Source organism: Carassius carassius, chromosome 1 (genome assembly GCF_963082965.1).
Source record: "Carassius carassius chromosome 1, fCarCar2.1, whole genome shotgun sequence".
In the NCBI taxonomy this organism is placed as follows: Eukaryota; Metazoa; Chordata; class Actinopteri; order Cypriniformes; family Cyprinidae; genus Carassius; species Carassius carassius.
This window is the reverse complement of record NC_081755.1, coordinates 2,332,650-2,356,778: the sequence shown is the minus strand read 5'-3', so window position 1 is coordinate 2,356,778 and position 24,129 is coordinate 2,332,650. Positions and strand designations below refer to the sequence as shown.

Below are 24,129 nucleotides of genomic sequence, written 5' to 3'. Positions count from 1 at the left end.
AAAAATAAAATAAATACCAACCAACACAAAGAAAAAACTGCAGAAAAAAGTAGCGGTAGATTACACCAGCGCATATCAAGTATTATTATATCAGACCATGCTGACCATCTGTGTATTAAATAAAGAGAAATAAGAAACAGTTTGATTTGTATTTTTGTTCACGGGTACTTTTTTTATTATGCTTTAATATTTGTTTCAAATGTGTGAATGGCCCTGAAACACTTGAATCTGAAAAGATCTGATATGATCGCAGCTTTGTTTCATAACATAAATAACCTTTGAGTGCTTTAGTTCACATATTAAGAGTGAAACTACATCAGATATTTTGCTTCTTGCCCTGTAGCTGTGAATTGGTGAAGGACAATGGCGTCTGTCAAAGAGCTGCTTGTGTACATGCTGAAAGAGCTGGAGGAAGCTGAGCTGAAGGAGTTTCAGTGGCACTTAAAGAATCATGAGTATATATCAAAGTCGGAAATGGAAAATGCTGATAGATTTAAAACAGTGGATAAGATGGTGGCATGTTTTGGATCAGAAGAAGCTGTGAAGATCATGGTCAGCATCTTGAGAAAGATGCATCAGAATAATCTGGCTGAGCAGCTGGAAAACAAACACAAGCAAGGTAACATTTAATTCACTTTGACTGTAACATGAGTATCTGTTTACCAGTGTGATGATTTGACAAACTCCCTCTCCACTCAACTGATGTGTTTGTGTGATTTATGCTTCCCAGTGGGTGATCCCTCTCCTCTCCTCTCCTCTCCTCTCCTCTCCTCTCTCTCTCTCTCTCTCTCTCTCTCTCTCTCTCTCTCTCTCTCTCTCTCTCACACACACACACACACACACACACACATACAAATTGGTATATGTGGTTTACAAGGGCATCTCCATGGAAATAATGGTCTTTATACTTCACAAACAGTATTACAAGTAGGGATGCAACAATACCATTTTTTCAGAACTGATACCGGAAATTCTGAGTATCTGCCGAGACCGATCCAATTCGATAATAAATTAATGTAAAAACAAATATATACAATTATATAGAAATATAAAATATTTATTTTAAATGTATAGCACAGTAATAAATGCAGAAACATATCACAGATAGGACAGAACAATATTATATAATATAATATTAATAATCTTTGAGTGAGCAAAAAAGGTATTAGAATACTAAAAGCACCCCTATATAGCGGCACAGAGCGCGTATGTGCATCCCGAGCACAGAATGATGATCTTAAAACAAAACAGAGTCTGCTGCGCAGCCCTCTGAGTCCACATAGAAAAGTTAGTAGTACAACACACAGGGGCGCCCCCAAGGGGTGGCCAGGGGTGGCCACGGCCACCACTGAATAAACTCTGGCCACCCCTGTGGCCACCCCTAGGATGATTTTCAGTGTGTAACCTACTATAAATTTAAAGGCAGAATGTAAATTCGTAATAGTTTAAGAAGTGGGGGAAAAAATAAATAAAAATGCAGCACATGCTGCAGTCACCAAAAAAAATCGCAGATTGGCAGCACCGGAGTAGTCCTCCCCCCGCCCTCGCCCTCCCCTGTCCAAACAAATCACAGAGTGTGCACATACGTCTAGATGGTCTAGACTGGTTCGCATACGCATTTGTAGTGCGTTCTTTCACTGGAAATTTAGAATTATCACATTTTTCAAGATATGGGGCAGAAAATTTATAGATCTATATAGTTTATATAATTTCATATAGTTATTATCACACGAAGAGTTACATTTTTCTCTAAAAGTCAGCATAATTACAAGTGTGACATTGCTTTTATACAACAGTTCAAACAAAAATCATTCCAAACACAGCCACTGTTTTGCGTCTCTGAGCAACATGACAGTGATTCGTTCCTGAATAAATCAACCGTTTAAATGGTTCGGTTCAATCGCAATGACTCACTTATTAACAGTGACTCACTGCCACCTACTGCTGGTTTTAATTTCATATTTACGGTACCTTTTTATTTTTTAAATAATTTCGCACATCAGTTTTCAATGTTTTATTTTTAAAATGTCAGAACATTATTTATTAATTTATAACTGCAGGCTAAAGTTACCATGTCCCACAGAGCTGCATTAAACAGTGTGTAAAACATCTCAATGGCACTTCAGATGCAGCTTCTGTTTTCTCTGCATTGCAAAGATCATTTTTGTTGATACTGATTGCATTTGCTTGGTAACAGCCCAAAGGCAAGTGTTTGACCTAAAAGATGGTGCACACTTCTAGAAAAAATGGCGTAAAGGTAAAAATAAAAAATTCAGGAGTCATCTGTCAGCACAATTAGAAATAAGATATCAGCACAATTAAAGTGACATTATTGTCTATTTATCGTTATCGATAAAATCCCAGAAATACCAGGGATACCATTTTTTTGTCAATATTGGAAACCCTTAATTATTTTCTCTTTATTTTGGTGTGCCACCCCAAGATTTACTGTGGCCTCATCTGGCCACCCCTGTTAAAATTTTCTGGGGGCGCCACTGACAACACACAAGCTGCTCTTTGAGTAAATGAATTAATCTGGGATATTGGTTTATTTCGACTGAGATTTTCAGCCACATTAAAAAAGCAAATAATTTAAGTAATTTGGGGATTAATGCTTACTGGAGATGTGAACTATTTCAAAAGAACTTGTTCACTATGAAGAACTGGTTAAATCCAGCGATTCGTTCACGAACAAGACATCACTGGTGCAAAGGGAGGAGATATTGATACGTAGTGTATTAAATATGTGCGTAAGTTAAATGAGACTCTTCTTTGAACAGTTTTAAACCTCAGCTACTATTCGCTCTTGAAGAGAGTTTTATCTTTTTGACTGTAGCAGCGCCGGCGCTATGGTGGGGCATTCGAGGGCCGTGCCCCCCCTAGCGGTTATTGATGCCCCTCCTACAGGCCATGGCGTGGCCAAAAAAAATAATCCCTTTTAGTTATTATTTTAATATTAAATGTTCAAACTGTAACTTGAATTAAATAAAATAAAAAGAATGGGAAAATGAATTATTTTGGTTGTTCATGGCACGTTACAGGCTTCTCATGGTGAATGCTTGTTGGTCGCCGTCTCGCTGAGTAAACTTGTTACATTTGATTGGAAAGCGCGCGCGCAAAATCCATTTCAAGTTGAAGAACAGTTTGTCCGTCTATATTATAGACATTTGTTAGCAGCTAATTAAAAAAAATTTAAAAAAGAAAATTACTTTTTAAATTTATTTATGGATTTACAAAAATGGATTAGACCTCCGCAGCCTCGTCAATCAGCAGACTTGGATACTCCGGCCACGACCACCAGTACCACGGTCTGAGAGCCGAGCTGGCCCTTCTTTTGCGAATGCTAGCAAATGCACAAGCAAATGGAAGTACACAGTACTTAGATGGTTCAGTAGCAACACTCGTCGCCTGCAACTCTTCTGAGGGTAACTCATTTGTTCAATTCACTTATTGAAGCCAGCCCTGGCTTTCATAAGGCCTACTAAGCAGGTGAATTGTTGATGAATGTTTGTGGGTTATAACCAGGTCCGGCGCAAGCTCAAATGCCGCTCTAGGCAGGGCACGATCATACCGCCCCCACCTCACATTCGCAATTAGGGATCCTTAAGATGCATGTAAATAATTTTTTTTAATCTATGAAATTACACTAAAATAAAAACGTGCAAGCATGTTTTCAGAGGGGTTTTTTTTATTCTGCAAAAACGTGAAAAGGGTACACAATGCAACAGCTGCATATAATTTCTGTTTTATAGGCTAATAGATAGTGTACAGAATAAAACTAAACATGTGCACTCAACTTTTTAGCTCACAAAACTGGAGATTTTGATTTTTTCTTGACTGATACACACATTTCAGAAGCGTGCGCCTCAGGCTTTCGCAGCGGCAAACGCTTTGATTGCGTCCTCGATTTTAACTTGTACTTCTGAGATAATATTTATCAGTTTAAGCTCTGAGAAACTGCGTTCTGCTCACAGTGACGGGGAGAGTGAGAAGCACTCTCAATGCTACAAAATTTTTTTTCGAAAAATCGGGAATTTTTATTCGAAATGTAAAGTTTTTTTATTTTATTTATAAAAAAAAAACCTGTTGATATAAGTGCGATAATTGTAACCTAATGTGATACAAACAAATTAATTAATATTTCTCTCTCTCTCTCTCTCTCTCTCTATAAAAAATCAGTTAAAAATGTTGTGCCATCCTTATTCTCTGCAGGCAAATTTTAGTCTTCTGATTTAACTGGTCCATACGCAGACATTTGTGTGATGATGTCCAACTCGTTTTATGAAGAAAAAAGCCTTAAGTTTTCAGAAACATCTATACGAAAAAACTTCTGATGGGGACATTTTTTTGACGTTTTTTCTAAGCTTCAAACTGATTCAGTGTTTTATTTTTGTCGTCGTAATTTGTTAATTATTTAAGTATAAAAAATATATAGCTATTTATATTAGGCCTATTTTATGTTTTTTTTATTTATTTTTTTTATTTAGCCTATATTATATTTATATTATTATTTTCTGTCCTGTTCTGTTGTTTAGGCTATCTGTTCTGGTCCGTGTTTTCTGATAACGATGTAGCCTAGCCTATCTTAGCTCTTAAAACATTCTCTACGTGCAAGGTTATGAACGTTAGCCGCAATTGCTCGTGCGTTTCCCAAAAATTTACATTTTCACAAAAATGTAGGGCAGGCTACTGAACTCGTAGAACGCTACGTGCTACTTGAGTCACTGTCCATTCGCAAAGTGCTGAACTAGGCTATACTACCTTATATGGAATAGTATTCTGAACGTTTAGCCTAACAATCGTCATCTGTTGTGTATTAGGAATCAATACAGGTAAAAATAAAATAAAAAATATATTATGACATTCTATATAGATAGATCATTGGAGCTAACTGATTGGAGCAAATTTCAGCGCTGTCTTCTGTTCCTCTTTTAGATAAAAACCCAAGTCCAAATCGTTCATTGTCATTCTAAATGATCTTTCAGATTTAGGTCTGGATTTCCATGCTACTATGATGTTGCCAATGCGTCAAAAAATAAAATATTTATCAAACGACAGTGCCCCTCCGTTGATGATCCAATGCCCCTCCAGTAGATATGCTCTGACGCCGACTCTGGACTGTAGTAACCGAACGCGACATGCAGTTTGATTGCTAAATGGAGGATGAAAGACAGCCGCAGCGGAGAAAAGAGTTTATGTGAACTTGAATTTAATGTCTTCAATATTAATCTGTACCTCACTTTGAACTATGGAACAGCTTCAGAACACTAAATATAGTGCACAAAAACATTTTGGTACTTTATAATGTTTTTGTGCCTTTCATTGAGCTCAACAATAACACAGAATAGTATACACAGGATTGGATTGGGTCAGTCTCGTCTGTCCGATCCGCAGAAAATGCCAAGATCAGAGCCGATACAGATCCCGAGTATCGGATCGATGCATCCCTACTTACAATAACCATACCCCTAAACCTACCCCTCAAAGAAAAAAAAAACTGTTTAGTATTATATCAGCAAGATGGTTAATGAGGACGTCTCAATAAACCACCTTTTTGTTGTAATACCCAAGTCATTATACAGATTTGGGTCCGCATAAACCACCATATGCCAGATCTCTCTCTCTCTCTCACACACACACACACACACACACACACACAGAGAGAGATCAGGCTAAAGGAAATATAATTAAATCCGTTCCTACTATAGCTAATTCAATAGAGATATGAAATAAAATAACAATTACTGCCTGAAGGTCTACTTGGAACAAGAGAAAATATAATATAATAAATATAAGCAACAATTACAGGGCCAAGCAGAACTTGAAAGTGAAAGAAGGAAAGGAGTCACACACTTGGAAGATAGTGAGTGTAGTGGTACAGGCCAGGTACACACAACAACAGAAAGATGGGGGAGCTGGATTTAAAAAAGAAGCTCCACTTCACATTTGAAGAGTGGAAAGAGAGTTTTATAATGACGAGACACACATTTATACAAGAGCCGCTCGTTCCGTGCATCATATGTCATTAGCCTACGTTATTTCTGCGTCATTGCTCATGTGCATTTCTTTCAGTTTTATGGTTCAATCCGATCGAATGTTTACATGCACTCTCAATCGTATTAGAGGAGCAATAAAGCACACCCTTCAATCCAATCAAATTTCATTTGGATCGAACTCAATCAGATCGATTAAGGTGTTTATATTAACATTTTTCAATCCAATTGAGCCGTCAATCCAATTACAAATGGATTATTTGGGTGCATGTAAACATAACCATTGATATTGAAGACTGCAAAGCTGAGTGCAGAATTTGTAAAACTAAAAAATCTGTCAAAGCAGGGTCAACAACAAAGCTGCACAGACATCTAAGAACCGCCCACCCATCCGTGCAGGTGGAGGAGAGAGAGAAAGCTAGCTTGCCATCCACTGACACTGAGCCAAGGACTTCTGCTGCAGCATCCACTGTCTTGTTGAAAACTCCAGGTATTCTATGTTCTTCTGCAAGTCAAACTAAGATGAGCACATTTATTCTAAAACAAATGACCTCAGCCAAACGGATAGGTGTTGATGAGGAGCTGGCTAAAATGATAGTGGTGTTCTGTGTTCAATTAAAGTTTTATTAAAATAAATAATAGTAACTGTATTTTTTGTAAAGAAGAAAAATACATAAAAATAAGGCTTTTATGAAAACACTGATTAAAAATATAGCTTAACAACACATAAACCATTCAAAATTGCTAAATTGGGCAAAATAAGATCAGAGAGATACTAAATGAAGAGCCATTTGGGAGGCTTAAGACCCGAATCTTTGAAAAGAGCCAGACTTCTCATCACTAGACAATATACTAGGGCTGCACAATTAATCGAATTTCTAATCGCGATAACAATTATAGATGCCAGAATTACATATTCGTTCAAGCGGCAATTAATCGTTCAAAGTCCATGTTACGGTTTCTGGGAGAAAAAGGGACCCAAGAGCAGATTCGCAGTTTGCCAAATTTATTGAACAAAAACAGGCAAGTCCAAAACAAAGACAATAGTCCAAAACAAACGCTGACAATCAGAAACCAGGTAAGGAATCCAAAACTGAACTGTGTACGGGAACTGGGTACACCAAAATGACAAAAAACAAGACTAAATAAACAAACAGGGCATGAAAAACTAGGCACAACTAGAGCAAAATAGTTTTAAGGGCAGTAGTGAAACGGATGGTAGCCAAGACACACTGACAGAGAAGCACAGAAAGAGAAAAGCATAAGTATAGAAGAAAATCAATGAGAAATTGAGAGACAGGTGTGTGTGAGCTGGAACACTAATTAGGATAAGATGCAGCTGTGAAGGCAGAGTGAGTGGAATTAACCACTTAAGACATAACACAACAGAAGGCCTGATGATCAAACCAGTGTCCTGACAGGACCCCCCGCCCCAGGAATGCCACCAGGCTTTCCAGGGTGAGGGGCAGATCGTTGGTAATCCTCAATAAGAGAGCGGTCCAGAATGTCCCGAGTCGGAACCCAACATCTCTCTTCTGGACCGTACCCCTCCCAATCAACCAGGTACTGGTATCCCCTGCCCTGCCACCTGGAATCAAGAATCCTCCTAACGGTAAAAGCGGGAGCACCTTCAACCATAAGGGAGGGAGGGGGTAGGGGTTTAGGGGAAGATGATGAAGAGAGAGAATGAATAAAAGGCTTGACACAAGACACGTGAAACACTGGATGCACTCGACGAGGAGGATGCCGAAGCCGAACCGCCACCAGACTGAGCACCTTAACAATGGGGTATGGCCCAATGAACCGCGGTGCCAATTTCTTGGAGGACACCTTAAGAGGCAGGTTCTTGGTGGAGAGCCATACCTTTTGCCCACAGATGTATCTGGGTGCCTCAGCCCGACGACGATCCGCTAATCTCTTGGTGCGTTCCCTAGTTCTCAGAAGTGCTTCCCTGGCCCTCCTCCAGGTTCGCCGGCATCGACTGATAAATGCCTGAACTGAGGGAACCGCAGCTTCGGAACTCTGTGAAGGAAACAGAGGGGGTTGATATCCGAGACAGCAAAAGAAAGGAGATAATCCAGTAGACGACACCGGCAATGTATTGTGCGCATACTCAACCCACGTAAGCTGCTGGCACCAGGATGAGGGATTATGTGAAGCCAGAGAACGAAGGGTCCTCCCAAGGTCCTGGTTCGCACGCTCAGTCTGGCCATTGGTCTGTGGGTGGAATCCTGACCACAGGCTAGTGGTAGAACAAATCTGTCGACAGAACTCCCTCCATAAGTGGGAGACGAACTGGGGTCCCCGGTCAGAAACCACGTCCTCTGGAAGACCATGGATCCGAAAGATGTGGTCCACGACCGCCCCAGCAGTCTCCCTGGCAGAAGGAAGTTTAGGGAGAGGGATAAAGTGAACAGCCTTAGAAAAGCGGTCCACTACAGTGAGGACAACCGTATTGCCACTGGACTCTGGTAAACCAGACACAAAGTCCAGCGCAATATGAGACCAGGGGCGAGATGGGAAGAGGTTGGAGCAAACCAACGGGTACAGAACTAGAGGACTTGTTTTGGGCACAGACCGAGCAGGCGACCACAAAATCACAAACCTCCCCCCATGCCTTGCCACCAAAAACCCCACTCCAGAACCTCTGGCCGAACCAACTCCGGAACAAACAGCCGACCCACCGGGCCCCCCTCCGGCACCTCTGCCTCCGACTGAGCCAGCCTGACACGCTCCTCGATACCCCAGGTGACGGACCCTACCACACAACCAGGTGAAATAATGGTGTCTGGTGGAGTTGCGTCCTCCGGGACCATGAATTGACGGGAGAGCGCATCAGGCTTAATGTTTTTGGAGCCTGGTCGGTAAGACAGGGTAAAATTAAAGCAACTAAAGAAGAGTGCCCAGCGAGCCTGCCTGGAATTTAATCGTTTGGCTGTTTGGATATATTCCAAGTTCCGGTGGTCGGTCCAGACCAGAAACGGCTCCGCCGAGCCCTCCAAGCAGTGGACAATCGGTGTGAAAGATAAGCGCAAGGATGTATTTTATTGTCAAGAGGGGATCGTTGAGATAAAACCGCTCCAACACCTACCTCTGACGCATCAACCTCCACAATAAACTGCCGGGAAGGGTCCGGAGTTATTAAAATAGGTGCAGATGAAAACCGCCTCTAAAGTTCTTCAAAGGCTGCCTGAGCAGCTAAGGACCAGTAAAACGGTTTCTTTGTGGAGGTTAATGCTGTCAGAGGAGCCGCCACCTGGCCGAAATTACGGATAAACCGCCTGTAGAAATTAGCAAATCCAATAAAACTTTGCAGAGATTTATGGTTGCCAGGTGTGGGCCAGTCAGAGACGGCCTTTACCTTCGTAGGGTCCATGCAGATCCCCTCCACCGAGAGGATGTGGCCCAAGAACGGAACTGACTGGTTGTGGAAGGAACACTTCTCCACCTTAGCAAACAATTGGTTCTCTAGCAACCGCTGCAGCACTCGTCTGACGTGCTGAATGTGTATCTGAAGTGAACGAGAAAAAAATCAGGATGTCATCCAGATACACAAAGACAAATTTGTTGATCATGTCTCTCAGCACGTCATTGACGAGCGCCTGGAAGACGGCTTGGGCATTAGTCAAACCGAAGGGAAGGACCCTGTACTCAAAATGCCCCGTGGGCGTATTAAAAGCAGTCTTCCATTCATCCCCCTCCCTGATCTGAACCAGATGATAGGCATTGCGAAGGTCCAACTTTGTGAAGTACCTTGCCCCCTGCAGGATCTCGAAGGCTGATGACATCAAAGGTAGGGGATACCTATTCTTAATGGTGATGTCATTCAGCCCTCGGTAATCAATGCAAGGAACCATCCTTCTTCACGAAAAAGAACCCCGCCCCCGCCGGAGAAGAGGAGGGACGAATAACACCGGCCGCCAGAGGCTCAGACAGATACCTCTCCATGGCCGCCCTTTCAGGACCGGACAAGGAGAACAATCGCCCCCTGGGAGGAGAAGTGCCAGGGAGAAGATTGATGGCACAATCATAGGGACGGTGTGGAGAGAGAGATGCAGCCCGGGAATGACTGAAAACCGCCCGCAAATCATGGTAGACCTCGGGAACACTGGAAAGATCAATCGGCTCCTCCTGCAACACAGGAAAAGAAGAGACAGAAGACAAAGCAGACACAAGACAATGGGCATGACAATAGGGACTCCATGATAGGATGGTGCTTTCAGACCAATTAATGTGTGGATTGTGAGTGGTTAACCAGGAATGACCTAAGACCACCGGAGTGAGGGGTGAGCGAGTGACAAAGAATACTATTTCCTCTCTATGATTACCAGACGTGATTAATTGTAATGGAACTGTGGCCTGAGAAATGGTGGTAAGTGCGCGGCCATCTAAAGCATGAGCAGTAAGGACAGGAGAGAGAGATTGAAAAGAAATGCCCTCCTTCAAAGCCCAAGAAAAATCTATAAAATTCCCCTCAGCTCCTGAATCGATGAGAGCAGAGAGTTGATGAACTGCACCTTCATAAGTGACTGAGACTGGAATCATAGAGCGCAAACCAGTAGACGGGGTGGTGGAAGTAGCGCTCACCAGTACCCCTTGCTTACTAGCGAGCGTTGACTTTTGCCGGACAGGAAGAAGCAAAATGTCCATGACGGCCGCAGTAGAGGCATAATCCTTTTGAAAGACGTTTCTGTTTCTCCTCTGCAGACAACCGGTACCTGCCCAACTGCATAGGTTCCGGAGCAGATGAGGGAACGGGAGTTTCGGACCCCGAAAAGGCAGACACAGGGTTTATAAAAGGCAAGAATGTAGAAGCCCGAGCTCTCCGACGAAGATCCCGTCGATTATCCAAACGGATAGCCAGGTCAACAAGTTCATCTAGATGTTCAGGAAGATCGTGAGCATACATCTCATCGCTTATCTCATCTTCCAGGCCTTCCGTGAACCTGGCTGCCAGTGCTGCATCATTCCGCTTACTAGACGCAGCAAGAGTGCGAAACTCGATAGCCAAGTCCGCCACCTAACGCCTCCCATGAGGAAGTGCTGCCAACAGCCGCGATTCCTTTTTACCGAGTGCTGAGCGGTCGAATATCTTGACAAACTCCACTTTAAAGCTGGCGAACTCCATACAACATGCTGCCTTAGCAGCCCATACAGCAGTGGCCCATTCCCGAGCCAGACCGGTAAGAAGGGAGATGACAAACGCCACCTTGGCTGAATCTGAGGCATAAGTGAGGGGTTGCAGAGAGAAAATCACCTCACATTGGATACTAAAAGATCGACATTCCGTAGGCTCACCGGAGTAATTGGGAGGATTGTTGATGCGTGGTTCAGGGGTGACTGAAGAACGTCCGGTGGCTGTTGACAGTAGGTAACGTTCAGTCTCCATCCGGCGAATGGTTTCAGTTAGCTCAGAAACTTGACTGGCTAATGTGTCCATGGCATGATGAGCCGCCGCTAGCTTCCCCTGATGCTGTCCGAGCAGCACACCCTGCGCTTCCAAAGCTGAGCGAAACTGCGATTGATCTGCTGGATCCATCCTGGTCAGTGTGTACTGTTGCTGGGAGAAAAAGGGACCCAAGAGCAGATTTGCAGTTTGCCAAATTTATTGAACAAAAACAGGCAATAGTCCAAAACAAAGACAATAGTCCAAAACAAAGGCAATAGTCCAAAACAAAGGCAATAGTCCAAAACAAACGCTGACAATCAGCAACCAGGTAAGGAATCCAAAACTGAACTGTGTACAGGAACTGGGTACACCAAAAAGACAAAAAACAAGATTAAATAAACAAACAGGGCATGAAAAACTAGGCACAACTAGAGCAAAATAGTTTTAAGGGCAGTAGTGAAACGGATGGTAGCCAAGACACACTGACAGAGAAGCACAGAAAGAGAGAAGCATAAGTATAGAAGAAAATCAATGAGAAATTGAGAGACAGGTGTGTGTGAGCTGGAACACTAATTAGAATAAGATGCAGCTGTGAAGGCAGAGTGAGTGGAATGAACCACTTAAGACATAACACAACAGAAGGCCTGATGATCAAACCAGTGTCCTGACAGTCCACTTATGTTATTCTGAATGCTTAAGATATGTTTTTTTTCTTTTTACATTATATTTTAAGGGTTTTTCCATTGTTTTAGTTTAACATTATAATACTATACATATATTATAATTTAAGGACAAAAAACACTGATGTATATTTGGCATTTGAGGCTTAATACTATAGAAAAGCACTAAAGGTTTTTCAGTTAGAGTGTTTTCAGCTTTATTATTTTCAATATAAAATACGGCATGCAGTTGCATCAAACAATGGTATAAACATCATTCAATGAAAACTGGGATAATCATAATTAATAATCGCAATTACAATTTCAGGGAAATAATCGACCATTATGATTTTGGTTATAATCGTGTAGCCCTACAATATACATATTTTTTTCCATTTCCATTAACTCTAAAACAATGCAATGCAGTGTAAAATACAGGTATACATACGATAGCTTTGTGGGCAGCATGTCAACATGTAGTGCCATTGCACTTTGGGCGGCTCATTTTCGAGTCCCGGCTCGCAGACTTTCCCCGATCCTGTCCCCCCAATCTCTCTCTCACTTTGCTTCCTGTCTAACTACTGTCCTATCAAAATTAAAAAATAATAAATACAGGTAAAGCACTAGGTAAAAATATAAATACAGAAAATTAGTTCAAATCAGTACAGTACATTGTGCCCTATTTTATTTTATTTCTTAGTCTAATGCAGTCTTGTTTGGTGTCCTAGATGTCAATGGTTTGATAAAAAAAAAAAAAATTTTTTACAATTTTGGCCAGTCCAGTCCAGTAGTGACATTTTATTGCCTCATACTGATTGACCATATTTTAAATCCCCTAATCCTATCCCACAGCTAAACTTATCAACTACCTTACCAGGCCCAGCTTGGCTAACCGGGAGCACCAGGAGAATTCCAGGTGTCGTCATGCCGCTGGGTTGAAATTTGGATGCCGCCCCTAGGCTGCCTGCACGTCTGTTTTTAGATATATGCAAGCAAAAAAAAAAAAAAGGAGATGAAAAATGTATAATACAAAGCACAGAAGCAGCACTGAAAAGGCCAGAATAATAGAAAAAAAAGTTTTAGAAACTGACGCAGCCAAATTTACTGAGTAGATTTTCCCTTAAAACTAGCGAGATTTCAACAAATGAAGACAATGAGACGGTAGTTAAGCTTAGTTAGGAGCAGTGCAAGATGCTAACGGCCGTGCAAAATGACATTCTGCTAACCACTGTTAATTCTGATGCATTTTCTTGTAGCTCTTCAGCAGCAGCAGCCTCTAGTCCAGTTTGACACTAACAGTGAAGAGCCAGGCCCAGTAATGTTACCAAGCACCAGTCATGAGCCCAAACCACCAGAATTAGCAGGTAAGATTGTCAATGAGTGAATATAAGAATTAGAAGAATTCATATTAATGAAAAGCATTGGGTTCAATGAAAAATGCCCTGTGATAATTGATGATGCCATTATTGATGATTCAGCTGTTGTACCACAGTGTGGGAATAAGTAAACATGATGAAAGCGACGTGACATTCAGCCAAGTATGGTGACCCATACTCAGAATTTGTGCTCTGCATTTAACCCATCCGAAGTGCACACACACAGAGCAGTGAACACACACACACACTGTGAGCACACACCCGGAGCAGTGGGCAGCCATTTATGCTGCGGCGCCCGGGGAGCAGTTGGGGGTTCGATGCCTTGCTCAAGGGCACCTAAGTCGTGGTATTGAAGGTGGAGAGAGAACTGTACATGCACTCCCCCCACCCACAATTCCTGCCGGCCCGGGACTCGAACTCACAACCTTTCGATTGGGAGTCCGACTCTCTAACCATTAGGCCACGACTTCCCGCTAGTTCACACTAGATCACACTAGTTACAATATAACTTTCTATGCCCAATTGTTGTTGTTGTTTACACACACACAAGTCACTTTATTAGGTACACCTAATCAATTGCTTGGTAAAACAAATGGCTAATCAGCCAATCACATAGCAGAAGCTCAATGCATTTCTGCATCTAGATGTGGTGAAGATGACTTGCTGAAGTTCAAACCGAGCATCAGAATGCGAATTGTAAAACATTTCATGTTTTAAGCTGACAGGAGTAGCACCCAGTGTGGTCTTCTGCTGCTGTAGCCCATCTGCTACAGAGTTCAACATGTTGTGTGTTCAGAGATGGTATTCTGCATACCTTGGTTGTAACGAGTGGTTATTTGAATTACTGTTGCCTTTCTATCATCTCTAACCAATCTGCCCATTCTCCTTTGACATCAACAAGACATTTTCATCCACACAACTGCCGCTCACTGGATTTTTTCCCTTTTTGGACCCATTCTCTGTAAACCGTAGAGAGAGTTGTGCGTGAAAATCCCAGTAGATCAGCAGTTTATGAAATACTCAGACCAGCCTGTCTGGTGCCAACAACCATTCCACGTTCAAAATCACTTAAATCCACCTTCTTCTCCATGTTAATGCTCGGTTTGAACAGCAAGTCATCTTCACCACGTCTAGATGCCTAAATGAATAGAGTTGCTGCCATGTGATTGGCTGATTATATATATATATATATATATATATATATATATATATATGTGTGTGTGTGTGTGTGTGTGTGTGTGTTTGAGACCCTGGACCACAAAACCAGTCTTATGTCGCTGGGGTATATTTGTAGCAATAGCCAAAAAAAATTATGTATGGGTCAGAATTATTTCTTCAGACTGTGCCAGCTTCAGCCGAGTATTCAGGCACAATTATTCCTTGTCTGTTATTCATTTTTGAAGCCATTATCCGTGCCATTCGGAATACGGTATTCGGCTTCAGGCACACCCCTATTTACATATTTTAATTTTACATGCAACATAGATAAGGTCATAGAAAGTAACAGCTACACGCAATATTGTAATCCTAAAACCCACGTCGTACTTGCAAACTCTTTGTACGCATTATGGTTAATGCATGCTCGAGTAGTCGATTGTTTCCCTCAGTGCCGACTAGTAGTCGAAGTAGTCGATCACTCAACTACTCAACAAGTCTATGCAAGCCCTAGGAGACACACACTTGGAAGACAGTGAGTGTCGTGGTACAGGCCCAGGTACACACAACAACAGAGAGATGGGGGAGCTGGATTTAAAAAAGAAGCTCCACTTCACATTTGAAGAGTGGAAAAAGAGTTTTATAATGACGAGACACACATTTATACAACGCTTTATTCAAAAGGAAGAGCCGCTCGTTCCGTGCATCATATGTCATTAGCCTACGTTATTTCTGCGTCATTGCTCATGTGCATTTCTTTCAGTTTTGTGGTTCAATCTGATCGAATGTTTACATGCACTCTCAATCGTATTAGAGGAGCAATAAAGCACCCCCTTCAATCCAATTGAAATTTCATTTGGATCGAACTCAATCAGATCGATTAAGGTGTTTATATTAACATTTTTCAATCCAATTGAGCCGTCAATCCAATTACAAATGGATTATTTGGGTGCATGTAAACATAGCCATTGATATTGAAGACTGCAAAGCTGAGTGCAGAATTTGTAAAATTAAAATATCTGTCAAAGCAGGGTCAACAACAAAGCTGCACAGACATCTAAGAACCGCCCACCCATCCGTGCAGGTGGAGGAGAGAGAGAAAGCTAGCTTGCCATCCACTGACCCTGAGCCAAGGACTTCTGCTGCAGCATCCACTGTCTTGCTGAAAACTCCAGGTATTCTATGTTCTTCTGCAAGTCAAACTAAGATGAGCACATTTATTCTAAAACAAATGACCTCAGCCAAACGGATAGGTGTTGATGAGGAGCTGGCTAAAATGATAGTGGTGTTCTGTGTTCAATTAAAGTTTTATTAAAATAAATAATAGTAACTGTATTTTTTGTAAAGAAGAAAAATACATAAAAATAAGGCTTTTATGAAAACACTGAATAAAAATATATCTTAACAACACATAAACCATTCAAAATTGCTAAATTGGGCAAAATAAGATCAGAGAGATACTAAATGAAGAGCCATTTGGGAGGCTTAAGAGCCGAATCTTTGAAAAGAGCCAGACTTCTCATCACTAGATAATATACTAGGGCTGCACAATTAATCGAATTTCTAATCGCGATAACAATTATAGATGCCAGAATTACATATTCGTTCAAGCGGCAATTAATCGTTCAAAGTCCACTTATGTTATTCTGAATGCTAAAGATATGTTTTTTTTCTTTTTACATTATATTTTAAGGGGTTTTCCATTGTTTTAGTTTTAGTTTAACATTATTAAACTATCCATATATTATAATTTAAAGATAAAAAACACTGATGTATATTTGGCATTTGAGGCTTAATACTATAGAAAAGCACTAAAGGTTTTTCAGTTAGAGTGTTTTCAGCTTTTTTATTTTCATCTAAAAATACGGCATGCAGTTGCATCAAACAATGGTATAAACATCATTCAATGAAAACTGGGATAATCATAATTAATAATCGCAATTACAATTTCAAGGAAATAATCGACAACTATGATTTTGGTCATAATCGTGTAGCCCTACAATATACATATTTTTTTCCATGTCCATTAACAATGCAATGCAGTGTAAAATACAGGTATACATACGATAGCTTTGTGGGCAGCATGTCAACATGTAGTGCCATTGCACTTTGGGCGGCTCATTTTCGAGTCCCGGCTCGCAGACTTTCCCCGATCCTGTCCCCCCAATCTCTCTCTCACTTTGCTTCCTGTCTAACTACTGTCCTATCAAATTAAAAAAATAATGAATACAGGTAAAGCACTAGGTAAAAATATAAATACAGAAAATTAATTCAAATCAGTACAGTACATTGTGCCCTATTTTATTTTATTTCTTAGTCTTAGTCTTGTTTGGTGTCCTAGATGTCAATGGTTTGATAAAAAAATTTTTAACAGTTTTGGTCAGTCAAGTCCAGTAGTGACATTTTATTGCCTCATACTGATTGACCATATTTTAAATCCCCTAATCCTATCCCACAGCTAAACTTAACAACTACCTTACCAGGCCCAGCTTGGCTAACCGGGAGCACCAGGAGAATTCCAGGTGTCGTCATGCCGCTGGGTTGAAATTTGGATGCCGCCCCTAGGCTGCCTGCACGTCTGTTTTTAGATATATGCAAGCAAAAAAAAAAAAAGGAGATGAAAAATGGATAATACAAAGCACAGAAGCAGCACTGAAAAGGCCAGAATAATAGAAAAAAAAACATTTAGAAACTGACGCAGCCAAATTTACTGAGTAGATTTTCCCTTAAAACTAGCGAGATTTCAACAAATGAAGACAATGAGACGGTAGTTAAGCTTAGTTAGGAGCTGTGCAAGATGCTAACGGCCGTGCAAAATGACATTCTGCTAACCACTGTTAATTCTGATGCATTTTCTTGTAGCTCTTCAGCAGCAGCAGCCTCTAGTCCAGTTTGACACTAACAGTGAAGAGCCAGGCCCAGTAATGTTACCAAGCACCAGTCATGAGCCCAAACCACCAGAATTAGCAGGTAAGATTGTCAATAAGTGAATATAAGAATTAGAAGAATTTATATTAATGAAAAGTGTGTGTGTGTGTGTGTGTGTGTGTGTGTGTGTGTGTGTGTGTGTGTGAGAGAGACCCAAAACCACAAAACCAAAACCGTCTTATGTCACTGGGGTATATTTGTAGCAATAGCCAAAAAAATAATGTATGGGTCAGAATTATTTCTTATTCTTTTATGAAAAAATAATTAGAATATTAAGTAAAGATATTCTGTAAATTTCCTACCATAAATATATCAAAACCTAATTTTTGATTGGTAATATGCATTGCTTGGAACTTAAATAGGAGAACTTTAAAAGTGATTTTCTCAGTATTTAATTTTTTTTTACGCTCAGATTTCAGATTTTCAAATAGTTGTGTCTCGGCCAAATATTGTCCTATCATAACAAACCATACATACATCAATGGAAAACTTATTTATTCAGCTCATTTATACATCTCAATTTCAAAATAATAAAAAAAAGATCCTTATGACTGGACTTGTGGACCAGGCTCATATATATTATTAGGTTTTGGATATTTATAAACAGGAAATATCCTAACACTGTTTAACATTACACTGAGTTGTTGTAAAGAATATTGTTATTAACTGTTCTAATCTCCACTGTAAAGCAACACTTAGGGGACTGTATTTGCACTGAATTGGAAATTATATTTTTGAAAAATACAATGAAGTACAAAATTACAATGCACTATAGCAGACTTATACACTGAGGTTTTAATTACATTATTTTAATAAAAGCAGTATTGAACTAATGTGGTCCAGTCCAAAGCATGAAACTACAAGGCTGAAAATGAGTCCCACTCTGGCCCTGTACATTACTTATCAGAATCAGAAATGCTTTATTTTCAAGTATGTTTACACACAAGGAATTTTACTTGATGACAGGAGCTTCCAGTTTAGAAGAAAGTACAACATAGTGCAGACATTCATAGGAATAACAGTAGGGATGCAATATATCACTAATATAAAAAAGAAAAACAAAACATTAAACAATGTTGATAATGTAAATAATATGCAGCAAATTTATTGTTTATTGAGGAAAAAAACGTTAATTAATAATTAATAGTAAATATGTGTTTCCTATTCTAAAGTTTTAACCCTTATGCGTTGTTAGGGACGTTTTCGTCCACTAGGGGGTAAGTTTGAGTCTAATTTTGGCCACAACTTTTTCTGTGTTGCAGCTAATGGAATGAATGAAATTTTTCAAAAACTTAACAATACACTGTGGGCAAATACACTACCCTTTCATTATGTTCGTGGATGAAAACATCCACTAAATTAAACTGCTGTAAAAATGTATCAGATAAATATATTAATTGCAGCAGTTTAATTGAGTGGATGTTTTCATCCCGAACATAACGAAAGGGTAGTGAATTTGAACAATGCACAAGGGTTAACAAATTTATATTTAGTTTTATTATGAATTTAGGAACAGTTCAGTCACTTAGTTGTTGCTGTATTTTTCATTTTCTGAAAGGCTCAACTGCAGATAAAAGTCAAGCTGCTCTTCATGATTACATGAAAACCAGCCACAGACTGAAGAACAAATTAAGTCAGGACTATAAGCGGATATTAGTTGGTAATTCTCAAACAGGTCACCGGGAATGCCTGCATGATATTTACACTGATTTATATGTGGAGGATAATGAGAATGGAGGAGGAGTGAACAACCACGAAGTGATACAGATGGAATCAAATAACAACCATTTGGCTGTCAAGGAGACGGCAATCAAGTTTAATGATATGTTTAAAGCTCTGTGTGACAAACAAAACAAAATAGTGTTGACAATGGGGATCGCAGGAGTGGGAAAAACAGTATCTGTCAATAAATTCATCCTTGACTGGGCTGAAGGAAAAGAAAATCAGGACATAGTGAGTGAAGTGACATTCAGCCAAGTATGGTGACCCATACTCAGAATTCGTGCTCTGCATTTAACCCATCCGAAATGCACACACACACACACTGTGAGCACACACCCAGAGCAGTGGGCAGCCATTTATGCTGCGGCGCCCGGGGAGCAGTTGGGGGTTCGATGCCTTGCTCAAGGGCACCTAAGTCGTGGTATTGAAGGTGGAGAGAGAACTGTACATGCACTCCCCCCACCAACAATTCCTGCCGGCCCGGGACTCGAACTCACAACCTTTCGATTGGGAGTCCGACTCTTTAACCATTAGGCCACGACTTCCCCCCAGCCACGACTTCCCAGAAGAGTAGAAGAGTACAGAAGAGTACAGTCTCATGGATCTGCTTAACAAATACTTCTTTAGTGATACTGAAGTATTGCCCTCTCTTCCTGAAGGTGATGGTAAGGTTATGTTTATCTTCGATGGCCTGGATGAATGTCGCGTCCCATTGAGCTTTAAAGAGAATGAAAGCTTTACAGAAGTGCATGAAAAAACAACAGTGACTAAGATAGTATCCAACCTGATCAAGAAACATCTGGTTCCCTCTGCTCTCATCTGGATCACTTGCAGACCTGCAGCAGCCAGTCTGATACCCTGTGTCTACATTGATCAAATGACAGAGGTGCGAGGATTCAATGATGAGCAGAAAGAGCAGTACTTCATAAAAAACAGCAGTCCTGAGGTTGCTGGAAACATTATCAGTCACATCAAGAAATACAGAAACCTGTACATAATGTGCCACATCCCCGTCTTCTGCTGGATCTCTCTCACTGTACTTCAGCCTCTACTGGCTCAAGAGAGCAATGACAAATCACCCACAACTCTCACAGGGATGTACATTAACTTCTTACTTACTCAGCATAAACAGATCAAAACAAAATACAGTGATGACCCTAAATTGATTGCCAATGAATGGGCCTTTGATCAGATTCTTTTGAAGCTTGGGAAATTGGCATTTCAACAACTGGAGAAAGGTAATTTGATTTTCTACAAAGAAGATCTCGAGGAGTGTGGTCTAGATGTTAGTGAAGGGTCTGTGTTCTCTGGGTTATGCACACAGATATTTCAGATGGAAAAAGCTATTTCAGAGAGAATGATTTACAGCTTTGTACATCTCAGCATCCAGGAATTCATTGCTGCTCTTTATGTGCATTTGATCAGCAAAGATGGGAAAACAAGCCCATTTCTTCAGTCCTGTAGAAGAAAAGTAACATGGAAACTGTTCAAAAAGCCACTGTTTCAGCTTCATAAGACTGTAGTCAAGAAGGCTTTACAAAGTGAGAACGGACACCTGGACCTTTTCCTCCGGTTCCTCCTGGGTCTTTCACTAGAGTCAAACCAGAGTGACCTGAAGGAACTACTGCCAGGACTGGAACTCAAGACAGAAAACATCATACAGACTGCTAACTATATCAAAAATAAAATAAAGAAAGAAGAATCAGTAGAGAGAACCATAAATCTCTTCTACTGTCTGGCTGAACTGAAAGATGACTTTGAGGAGGAAATCCAGAATAATCTGTGCTCAAGAAAACTCTCAGCACAAAATCTCTCCTCTGCTCAGTGGTCTGGTCTGGTCTGGTGTTTCTGCTTCAGATGTCAGAAGAGACTCAAGAGAACTTTGAACTGCAGAAATACAGTAGATCTAATGAAGCACTTATGGGACTGATGCCAGTAATCAAAAACACAAAAAGAGCACTGTAAGAATCTTATTTACATTAATTTATGCATACTATTAATTATTTTAATTGGACCTTAACTTAACACAAGTAACTTGTTGTTCAGGACTGTTCAGAAAAATGAATAAATGTGCCTGATGAAATTTTATGCAAATGTTTCCCCACCATTGGGCACGTTTGAAGCATTTTACTATTCTCAACTGTATCATAAACTAAAGAAACCTAAAATATTGATTTGATGTTATATGGAGAGTTTATTTAAAGAACATACATTTAAAATATTAACTAATGGTGCTTTTCCACTGCAGTTTTCAAACAAAATAATGGCTGTTTTGTGTTCTGTTGAGGAACGGTCTGTACAGACGTTCCTCTCGTTGATAGCCGAGTAAAGCCGTACCATGCAGTGGAAAAGCACCATAAGGAAGCATTTTACATTTATTTTGATTCTCTTTTAAATTCAGTAATCAGCCAGTACTTTTGATGGTTTTACATTTGCTTTAACTACATCCCTATATTCAAAGGTTTTTCCAAGTCATCTCTGCTCCAGTTTATAAACCTTACAAGATAAACAAAAATATATCACTGTTTGCTTTCTCCACATAGGCTCCTAAACTGTAATCTCACTGCTCAGTCTTGTGAGAGGTTGTCATTAGTTTTACAATCCTCAAACTGTGTACTGAGAGAACTGAACCTGAGTAACAATGACCTGCAGGATTCAGGAGTGAAGCTTCTTTCTGGTGGACTGAAGAATCCAAACTGTCAGCTGGAGATACTGAGGTAAAATACTTTTTTAAACCAGCATTTTATGGAAAACCAGAGTATAGCACGTTGATTTTCGTCAATTTAAAGTAAAACTGAGTGCCCACATAGCTACAATAAACTTTACAACCTGTAAATTGATGAAAACATAATTTGATGCACTTAAACCATTAGGTGTGTCTGATTTAATGATGGACAAAACACGTATGTCTGACATTCACTGGTTAAAAACTCCTGGAGCTTGATTTTTGTTGAATGTTAATAAAATAATGACACATGCAAGTGTCTGACAATATAAAGCTACAATATCGAATTTGACAACACAAAGTTTAGTTAAAAAAGAATACAGTTTTTTTTATTTGCTGAAAAAAGGCAATTTTGGACATTGGAGCTTTCTGCCCAACAGCAACAATATATAGTTTAGTATGTAAGTTTCCGGCTGGGGGGTAAAAATGTATTTTGCCTATTTCACATTATCTCACACTTTTGACACATGGTGTTTATTTTATACCCTGTCTAGAGATGCAATTTTTTTAACATTTCTGTTGTTTCCAATGCCAATGTTTCTCCACTATTGGGCAAGTCTGAACCATTTTACTATTCCCAACTGTATCATCCAATTAATACTTTGTTTCTTTAATTTATGTTACATCGAAAGTTTAATTAAAGGAACATACATTTAAAATATAAACTAATGGTGCTTTTCCACTGTGTTTTTTAAACAAAATAATGTCTGTTTCATGTTCTGTTGAGGAACGGTCTGTACAGACATTCCTTTCATTGATAGCCGAGCAATGGATCAAGCTAGACCTTGATGGGATGACACAGAATCAAAAGGGCAGCACAACTATCATGACATGTCTATAATCCCACCCACTCTAAAGCAGTACTAAACTGCAGTGGAAACACAAACCGAGCCGAACCATAACGTGCCTGCTATCCCTGCTGAGTCGAGCCGTACCATGCAGTGGAGAAGCACCATAAAGGAGGCCTTTAAAAAAAATCTATTCTCTCTTAAATTCAGTAATCAGTCAGTACATTGGATTGTTTTACATTTGCTTTAACTAGATCCCTATGTTCAAAGGTTTTTCCAAGTCATCTGTCCTCCAGATTATAAACATTACAAAATAAACACAAATATATCACTGTTTGCTTTGTTCTCCACGCAGGCTCCTAAACTGTAATCTCACTGCTCAGTCATGCGAGAGTTTGTCATTGGTTTTACAATCCTTGAACTGTGTCCTGAGAGAGCTGAACCTGAGTAAAAATGACCTGCAGGATTTAGGAGTGAAGCTTCTTTCTGGTGGACTGAACAATCCAAACTGTCAGCTGGAGATACTGAGGTAAATGGTTTTCCAAAATAAATTAACAAAATGCTACCAGAGTTAATGGCAGTTAAATATTGTCACTAAATTTGGCATCTGCTTTGAATGGAATTCCAGAACAAGACACAAAACAACATTAAATGTATTGAAAAGTACCGAAATGCATTAAATATTGGATTCCCAAACTATCAGTCAAAGCTCATAACTCCACCTGCCTCCATTGTGAATTAAGTGCCGCACACAGTTTAGGCCATCTCTACTTGTTTGCCAGTATAATTACTTATCTGGTTGTTTGAAAGCATACAGAATTTACTCAAGAAACTCCCTAAATTTAAAATCTAAAGTTTTATGTATTTGAGGAACATAACATTTGTCATCGAGTCAGAGCCAATGCCGTTTTAAAAAGCCTGTGAATAGCACTTCAATGTTCATCAATTTAAAGAAAAACTGAGCTCCCACATAGCTACAATAAACTTTATAACCTGTAAATTGATGAAAACATAATTTGATGCACTTAACACTAGAACTACCGTAATTCTATAACTACTAGAATGGCCATAGCGGTCATTCTGACCGTTCATACCAGACTGAGCTGAATGCTATTTTTGTCATACATTTACATTCAAAGGTTCTTTTGAGGTTTTACAATGAAACTTTGAATGCCTGTTGTCGTATTTTATGATGTCTTCGCCCTAAAAAACTATATTTTATGTAATATTTAATTGTGTAAGGATCTCAAATGTGTGTGTCTCGTTTTGTGTCCAGCAAGAAATGTTTGGATCAGAGGAACTGGAAACAATTTTATGCAGCTACCCCTGGATTTGTGATCCATGAATAAAAGGATCGGTTATGACAGTAATAGTAACTTAATAAACATTGCCCA

At 39.9% G+C, this 24,129-nt stretch overlaps 1 pseudogene; it reads left to right on the top strand.

Moving 5' to 3' along the window:
* The first annotated feature begins 363 nt into the window (after positions 1-363).
* Positions 364-24,129, top strand: part of LOC132101764 (NACHT, LRR and PYD domains-containing protein 3-like) — a 33,314-nt pseudogene continuing 9,548 nt past the window's right edge.